This window comes from Mus pahari, chromosome 10 (genome assembly GCF_900095145.1).
Source record: "Mus pahari chromosome 10, PAHARI_EIJ_v1.1, whole genome shotgun sequence".
In the NCBI taxonomy this organism is placed as follows: Eukaryota; Metazoa; Chordata; class Mammalia; order Rodentia; family Muridae; genus Mus; species Mus pahari.
In genome coordinates, this window is record NC_034599.1 from 55,451,174 (window position 1) to 55,460,693 (window position 9,520).

Sequence of the window (9,520 nt, forward strand, 5' to 3'; positions counted from 1 at the left end):
TGTTGAACATTTTTTCAGGTGTTTCTCAACCATTCGATATTCCTCAGTTGAGAGTTCTTTATTTAGCTCTGTACCCCATTTTTTAATGGGTTTATTTGATCAACATGAAGTCTTACTGCACCTCTATTCCCTCATTATATAAGCCCCGTTAGGAGTTGGGGAGGTGGCTCAGTGGGTAAGAGCAATGCCTGCAAGAGGACCTGAGTTAAAAACCCCAGCATTCATGTACTAAACTACATGTGGCCATGTGTGCAGCTCTAATATCAGCACTGTAAAGACAGACAGGAGGACCACTGCGGCTTGCCAGGCTCCATTCAGGTTCAGTTAGAAACCATGCATAAAAGAGACAAGGCAGAGGGTGGTAGGGCTGGTGCTTGGCCTCTTCCATTGACTTCTGGATACACACATGAACATGCACACCTACAAACATGCCCACCTATACCTCCCACACACATACATGAGCACATACTATTCTGTAACTAAGTTCTAAGAGATGGACTTCTCCGTCTCAGGATGCTGGCTGTCTGAGAGACTGATCTTCTCACTGACTCTCTGCTCCTAGCTGTTGCCTTCTGAGTGATGAACAGCCAGAGCCTAAGTCTAGTAACATTGTGAGTGGAAAATCAGTCTGTGATTTTGTCCGTACTAAATGGAGTGCCCAATCATTTCAGGATATAAGAAAGAGCTATTTATTGATGTCACTAAAAAATTTAAGTGAAACTCTAGAGGATAATAAATATCTATTAGATAAACTAAGATCATTTCCCACATACTTATTGACTATTTCTTTTAATTTATTTATCATATTTATTTACTTTATTATTTATTTCATATTTGCATGAATGTGCATGGATATGTCTGAAGTGGACAGAGGACAATTTTCCAGAGTCAATTTACTCCTTCTATCATGTGGGTCTTGGGGATAGAACTCGGGTCATCAGGCTTGGCAGCAAGTACTCACGGAGCTGTGAGCTGATTCACCGGGACATAAACGCATAGGAGCTTCATGAGGTCTGTGAATTGTATCTCGGGTATTCCAAGCATTTGGGCTAATATCTACTTATTAGTGAGTGTACACCATGTGTGTTCTTTTGTGATTGAGTTACCTCACTTAGGATGATATTTTCCAGTTCCATCCATTTGCCTAAGATTTTCATGAATTCATTGTTTTTAATAGCTGAGTAGTACTCCGCTGTGTAAATATACCACATTTTCTGTATCCATTCCTCTGTTGAAGGACATCTGGGTTCTTTCCAGCTTCTGTCTATTATAAATAAGGCTGCTAAGAACATAGTGGAGCATGTGTCCTTATTACATGTTGAAGAATCTTTTGAGTATATGCCCAGGAGTGGTATAGATGGATCCTCAGGGAGTACTATGTCCAGTTTTCTAAGGAACCGCCAGACTGATTTCCAGAGTGATTGTACCAGCTTGCAATCCTACCAGCAATGGATGAATGTTCCTCTTTCTCCACATCCTCCTCGCCAGCATCTGCTATTACCTGACTTTATGATCTTAGCCATTGGGACTGGTGTAAGGTGGAATCTCAGGGTTGTTTTGATTTGCATTTCCCTAATGACTAAGGATGTTGAACGTTTCTTTAGGTGCTTCCTGGCCATTTAATACTCCTCAGTTGAAAATTCTTTGTTTAGCTCTGTCCTAATTTTTAATAGGGTTATTTGATTCTCTGGAGTCTAACTTATTGAGATCTTTGTATATATTGGATATTAGCCCTCTATTGGATGAATGGTTGGTAAAGATCTTTTCCCAATCTGTGGGTTGCCCTTTTGTCCTATTGACAGTGTCCTTTGCCTTACAGAAGCTTTGCAATTTTATGAGGTCCCATTTGTTGATTCTTGATCTTACAGCATTAGCCATTGGTGTTCTGTTCAGGAAATTTTTCCCTGTACTCATGTGTTTGAGGCTCTTCTCCCACTTCCTCCACTATTAGTTTCAGTGTATCTGGTTTTATGTGGAGGTCCTTGATCCACTTGGACTTGAGCTTTGTACAAGGAGATAAGATCAAACTAAGGAATCTGAGATTACTGGCTTTTTCCTGGGCCAATCCCTAAAGGATGAGGTTCTCAAGATCCTGCCAGAGTAGAAATAGCTCGGGCTGGCTGGAGGTCTAGGTTTAAGGCTTTATCGATACTGCTCACATTGGTGTTGGTGGTAAGTGATGCAGGAGGTAGGCGCTGCCATTCCAGTGGCCAGCATCTTGGCCAAGCTCTCCATCATCCTTGTGCAGAGAGGCTATTGGGGGACAAGACTGGCAAGCCCCATAAGTCTGTGCAAGATGACAGGCTACTGCGGCTCTGTGTTGAAGACACTGACTCTGCTCCTGTAGGCAAAAATCTACTGACGGCTGGTGTGGATGACAGCTACACATCAGCCAGGGGCTGCACTGCCACCCTGGGCAACTTTACCAAGTGCACCTTTGATGCCATCTCCAAGACCTACAGCTACCTGACCCCCAACCCCTGGAAAGAGACTGTGTTCACCAAGTCTCCTTACCAGGAATTCGTTGACATCTTCTCTAAACCCACACCGGAGTTTCTGTTCAGAGGACCCAGGCTCCAGCCGTGGCTACCACACGGGAGATTTTATAGAAGAGAAATCAAGTGAATTAGGTCTGTTAGATAAATAAGTAAGCAAATAGCATACAGAAGGCAGGCGCAGCAGTATTTGCCTGTGGTCCTGCCTACTTAGGAAGCTGAGGCAAGTCTAGGATTTGGAGATCAACCTGGGCAACACAGTGAAACACTGGCGAAAGACAAAACAGAAAGCAAGAGCAAGGGGGTTCCAGTCCAGAAAAGATGAAGTAAGGAGGGATAATCAAAGCAACTGGAAAATCTGAAGGGATGAATAGAGTGGCCCTTCGTGATAACGAAACAGACTGGGCAGGTTGACTGGACGAGAACTCAAAGTTCCACTGGACCGGTACTGGCCTTCCTCCTGCTGCACCTTTGCTTGTGTGTGAAGCATCCTCAAAGACTTAGTCCACAACCAGTTGACCTAATTATTGAGAGGTAACTAGATCATGAGGGTTCTAACGTCCCTGACAGGTTAATCCATTGATGAGTCCATGCTGAATGGGGCGTTAGGAGATAGGACTTTGTTAGAGGAAATAAGTCCCTGAAAGCGTGTCCGTGCCTGGGACATCTCATCCCAGCCCCTTCCTGTCTGCCTCTCACTTCTCCTTGTTTGCCATAAGTGAAGATCAACACACATGTATACACCCACAGAAACACACACACACACACACACATACATTACACATACATTACACACACACACATACATTACACACACATTCTGTGGATGTATACACCCACATCCACAGAAACACACACACATACACACATTACACACCGAGGGAGAAATGAAATAAACATTGTGAGAGTTAAATAAACTGTCACAATATAATCCAAAGTTATTCGGCATATAAAGAACAATTAAAGTCCTGACCCCATAACACCACATAGAGACGTTAGAATTATCAGTCCAGGGCTGGTGAGATGGCTCAGCGGGTAAGAGCATTGACTGCTCTTCCGAAGGTCCTGAGTTCAAATCCCAGCAACCACATGGTGGTTGACAACCATCCATAACAAGATCTGACTCCCTCTTCTGGAGTGTCTGAAGACAGCTACAGTGTACTTACATATAATAAATAAATATAAAAAAAATTATCAGTCAAAACCCTTTAAAGTAGGGAGAACAGCCATGTTGCATGAAGTAAAGCGGAATATTCCAGAAACAACATTTTAATAGAAGGCAACAACAGAATGGAAGATTTAACGACAAACCAAGTGGAAAATTTATAATTAAAAAGTCACACTAATTCCCTGAGGGGATGAAGGCACTTCAGTTAGTGAAACCCTTACTCTGCAGGCCTGAGTACTCAACTGTGGTCCCAGCACATCAGAAGAAGCTGGGTCAGCACAAGACCTACTCAGGGTCAAACTGGGCAATGTCCCATCACGGAGAAACAGTAGCAGAAAGTCCCACTCCGAACCAAGAAGCCATTTGCAGTTGACACCTGCTGGGAGAGAGAAATCAGCTTCTTCCAATGAAGTGACAGATGTCGAGTCGTCGAGTTGTTGAGTCAGTCAAGCACACTCCGGGGCAGGCCCATGCTCAGGGGTTTTGGTCAACACAAAATGGACTCCATGGTTTCTGTGTGATTTTTGTGTTGTTTTGCTTTGTTTTGATATTTTTGGCCTTATTGCTTTTGTTTCTTTTGAGTTTTTACTTTAGGGGGTTATTTTATTTTAGAAAGGGAGAGAGAGAGAGAGAGAGAGAGAGAGAGAGAGAGAGAGAGAGCAAACAAGCATGAATTTGGGTAGGGAGGGAGGGTGAATGCTCTGAGGGGTTGGGGGACAGGAAAAACTAAGGTCAAAATATATTGAATGAAAAACATTTTAAATGATAAGTAAACAAACAGCTGCGTGCAGCCCTATGTGCCTATAATCCCAGCACCGAGTCCTTGGGCTTAAGGTCCCGCCAGTGTAGCAGAATTGGTGAGCTCAAGGTTCAGTAAGAGACCCAGTCTCAAATAACAAAGTGAGAAGTGATGGAGAAAGATGCCTGACATTGACCTCTGGCCTCCACATGGACACACACACACATGAACATTTACACACAAACACATGAACAGAACACATATATGTACACACACACTGACACACAAACACATGAACACACAAACACACACATGAATGCACAAACACACATGAACACACAAACAAACACATGAACATGCAAACATACACACATGAACACACTGATACACATATATGAACACACACAAACACATGAACACATAAACACACACATGAATACACACACATGAACACATGAACACACTGATACACATATATGAACACACACAAACACATGAACACATAAACACACACATGAATACACACACATGAACACACATACAAACACACACAATTCATTGAGTAGAAATGAAGTTATATCAATTAAAGCTATAGCAATAGAAAATATAGAAATAGTCTAATATGAACAATTAGAGGAAAATAATAAAAGAGCCTGGGATACCTGTGGGGAAAACCAAGGGATCTAATATTTATGTTAGTATACTGCTGGAGACAAAGAGGGAGGAGCTGTGTTGAATATGGAAAAAAATATAAGCCAACATGGTAGAGTAACTTCCCACAGTTCATTTTTAAAAAGAAAAAAACAGTTGAAGATGCTCAGATTATCCAAAACTGAACACAGTCAAAGGAATCAGGACTCAAACTGAAGTAAGCCAAAACAAAATATTTCTGAAAATTACAGAATGACTCCCCTCACACAGGGAAGCCATAACTCCAGTGACTGTACTTTTTTTTTTTTTTCCAGCAAATCATGGACGCAGAAAGGAATTAGAATAACACTTTTACCGTGTTGAAAAAAAGATCTGTCAATTCAGAATTCTGTGTCCATTGCTGGAAGAAAAATATTATCCATCAACAATTACATATCCAAACCCGGGGAGGTTGCTGGAGCTGGTCAAAGCACGCCCACACAAGCCTGAGGATGAGTCAGAGCCCTGGAGCCCTGTAAAAGGTGGACGTGGAGGCAAGCATCTGTAATCCCAGCACACAGTGAAAGGGATGTAGAAAAATCTGTCAGGAGCTCCCAGGCCAGGAGTATGCAGGGCAGAAAATCCCTGCCTCTACTCTGTGGAAGACGAGAACTCCCTCTGAAAGTGTTCTCTAACCCACACATACACACACCACCATGGCATGCATGTGCACACATACTCATACACACACACACACACACACACACACACACACACACACAGGCACAATGGTATTTAAAGTAAATCTTTTAGCCAGGGTAGAGTATGCTTAAAATCTTAGCACTGTACAAAGTCAGGATAATCATGAGCCACCTTGGGCTATATCAGTCTCTGCGAGTTTTAAGTAAGATGAGCTTTATAGGTAGGTGCATCTTACTTTTAAACATCTGTCTTCTGACTATCAAATCTGGTGGCCAGATCCTAAAACAGCCCCCACCCATAGTGAATGTATGCCCCCCAGCATAATCCTTCCTAAATACAGGTAGCTGCTATTAATTACTTCTAACCAGTATAAAGTGGCCAACACTGGACATCATTTCCTTGATCACATGGCCTAAGACATGACTTCCATCTTCCTTTCCCCTGTCACATATATTTTAAAGAACTTACATTTTCCTAAATGTTTACCCCATCAATTATTCCTCCTTCCTTATTATTATTGTTACATATTGACATCTCATTTCCCTTTACTATGAAAGAAAATATTCTGTTAGCATTTCTTTTAGGCAAGATGTGGTGACCTGAAGGTTCCCTCCACCTAGAATAGTCTTCTGCCTTCATTTCTAGGGATATTACCTAAGGATGGTGCCTCCCACAGTGGACTGGCTTCCCCATAACAATCATTTATCAAGACAACCTCTCACAGACATGACCTAGGGATGGTGCCTCCCACAGTGGACTGGCTTCCCCATAACAATCATTTATCAAGACAACCTCTCACAGACATGACCTATGGATGGTGGTCCTGGCCTTCCCATAACAATCATCAAGGCAATTTCTCATAGATATGGCCACAGGTCACTCTCATCTGAAGGTTCCCTCTTCCCAAGTGACTCTAGATGGTGTTAAGTTGACAATAAAAACTGTCACAGCAATCAATAGAACTGAATGAATAAATAACGAATCCATAACAAGTGTTATGGATTTTCAACAATAATGAAAATAGACAGGAATTCAGAAAAAAATATAGAATATCAATAACCACCTGACATCTTTACTAACATTTATTACCCTCCCTGTCTAATAGCAGAGTACACATTCCTTCCAAGGGGATGTGGCACATCTTCATATATACAAATGGATTCTTTCCCAGCTAGGTCAGAAGCAACTCTGCCCCCAGAGAAATGGGGTCTTGGTGGGTAGTGGGGACTCAGTAGGAGGCAGACATTTTATTCAGTCTGGCCAAGACCTGACCTCCATGAAGGTCACTGTGGGACCATTAAAGGGCAGTTCTCATTTTAATTCAATTGCAACCAGTTTAAACAACTAAGGAAAAATTGTATTTGCAGAGAATTGTTTAAACAAGTTTGATCAGATTAGCCCTGGTATGAGGGCTAGTGGGTGTCTGGTTCTGAAACACGAAGGCCAATATTTTCTTTCTGTCTGGGAAAGATATATGTTTAAAATGTGGCTCATATGAATTATCTTTCCATTTTGGTTGTTAATCTGAATTGGGTTATACTTTAACCTGACCAGTCTCTAGCTTCTTGGATAAATAAGTATCATTACTAATTGTGGCTCCTAGGTAGTCAGCATGAGTCTGAATTCATTTTGACCCTTATCCATCAGCCGACAAGTCTGTGACTCTGTATAGACAACGGTGGTCCCTGCAATGGGTGATTTAGTTCAGAAACACTTTTAATAAAGAAATGTGAAAGGGTTTTATCAGAACCTTATTCCCCTTGAGATTATGGAAGGGTTGCTGAGCAGTGGCCAATTTATTTACAGAGTGACTCTGCCCAGGGACACAGTGTCCTCTTGGATCCTCAGGGATTTCTTCTCTGAAAATGTACCCTCCTGAGGGTTTGGCATCTCATGAATTAGTTTGGATGAAGTCACTCTACTGTTGTTCCCATGAAAAGAAAACCTTTCCCAAAAATATCTTCATGCAAAGGCCGGCCCATGGACACAGAGTTTCCTTCCACTCGGAGGAAGTTCATCTCTAGATAATTAAGGGGAAAAAGTGGTTTTAGACAAACAGATGACTCCCAATGTGATCAAAACTTGGGGTAGTAAAAAGTGTAAGAAATGATTTAAGGGATAAGTGCTTTAACGTCAAAAGGAACTTCTAAGTCCGTGGACAAAACAACTTATGTGTAAATCACTAAGGAGTCTTTAAGTAAAAAACAAACAGGATCTCAGTATGTAGCCCACACTGACCTGAATGTGTGTGCCTCCTCCCTCAGCTTCTTGATGACAAAATTATTGATATGTTTCACCACAACTAATTGTGAAAAAAATCAGTTACAATGATTGATTGATTGATTGATTGATTGTTGGAGGGGCTGTCATAGGACACTTGTGGAGGTCAGAGGACAATTTCAAGAATCACTTCTTATGTTTCCTCATGTGTTTCTCAAGTATTGAACTCAAATGTCCAACTTGGCAGCAAGTGAGTCTACCTGCTGAGTCATCTCATCAGCCTCAGCCCTAACATTCTTCTTTGGATTAAATATAGAGAGGGCGGTCAGAGAGAGGAACGGTGAGAAACAATTCGATAGCCACAACTTCCACTCTATGGATTTAACCAACAACAGGCTGAAAGTTGTATCTGGGGCTGGAAAATGGTCCAACCCTTAAAAGGCCATAGAGCTTCTGAGGACAGTTGTTCAGCTCCCAGAACCCACAGCAGGGCTCACAACCACCTGCAACACTAACCCTAAGGGGTCCCCTGATGCCCATCCTGGCCTCTGAGGGCACCTGCACACACACACACATAGATTCCCACAAATCCCACACAAACACGTACAATTAAAAATAAATCAACTCTTTCCTTAAACATTGTATCTATGTTGATAATGCACAGGATGTCTGCCCTCCCTAAGCAACAGGTCACAACAGCTATCTGCATAATTGATATTAATTAGGTATGATTAAGAATCTAGTGCTAACTTAGAGGTACATAAGAAAATACATGCAAATGTGCAAATGTCGTATACTGTTTTATACAAGGAAGTTAACATCCGTGGGGTTGGGTCTCCTCAGGCTGCTCAGATACTGACACCCATAAATATAACTCTATAGATAATTTTGTATTTCAATAATCTATGAGAGGAAAATGTAGATGATAAGATGCAGTGGAGCCTCAGAGTGTGTGGTTAGCATTTTTTGAAGTTCCAAGTTCTGTCCTTAGAATCAGAAAAGGTATAACACAGAATAACCATAGCACTCTAGTCATATCTTTCCTCCATAGTAAATATATAATTGAAGTATTTGTGAAACCATCTGGCAATGCTGCTAGATCAAGCTGGTTTAAACTAGTCAAAGCTGGTTCTAATCAGCTGAGGTAGAGCTTTTGAAATCAGAGCCGATCTGAGGCAGTTTAAAGCCGTCTGCTATGATATATGTGATCTTAAACTAGTTTCATTTAGAGTCTGTTTGCTCTGTTGAGAGTCACTTCACACCCTTTTCCTCAAGTTAGGCGGCCATGGGAACCATGCCCAACTTCCTTTCAGAACTGTCCGGTGCCCTCTCCAGGTCTAATCCACGAGTAGGACGGGTGCAGATTTAGCTGGTCTCAATCAGCCAGTCTAGACTGAGTCAGATCTGTCTCCTTCTGGAGCCATTTTTTCCTGTTTAGGCTAGCTTTCTCAAGCTGGATCTTGGGAGGTTGAGTTTGACTTGCTTGGAACCAATTTAAACTGGTGTTAAACCAACTTCGACTTGGTTCTTAGAGATCTCTGGCAAGCAGAATGGCCTTGGTCATCT

General features: G+C 41.9%; 1 pseudogene; it reads left to right on the plus strand.

Annotated features, from left to right (window-relative positions):
• The window catches only part of LOC110328357, a 6,983-nt pseudogene extending 4,358 nt beyond the window's left edge, over positions 1-2,625 (plus strand).
• Positions 2,626-9,520: the final 6,895 nt, after the last annotated feature.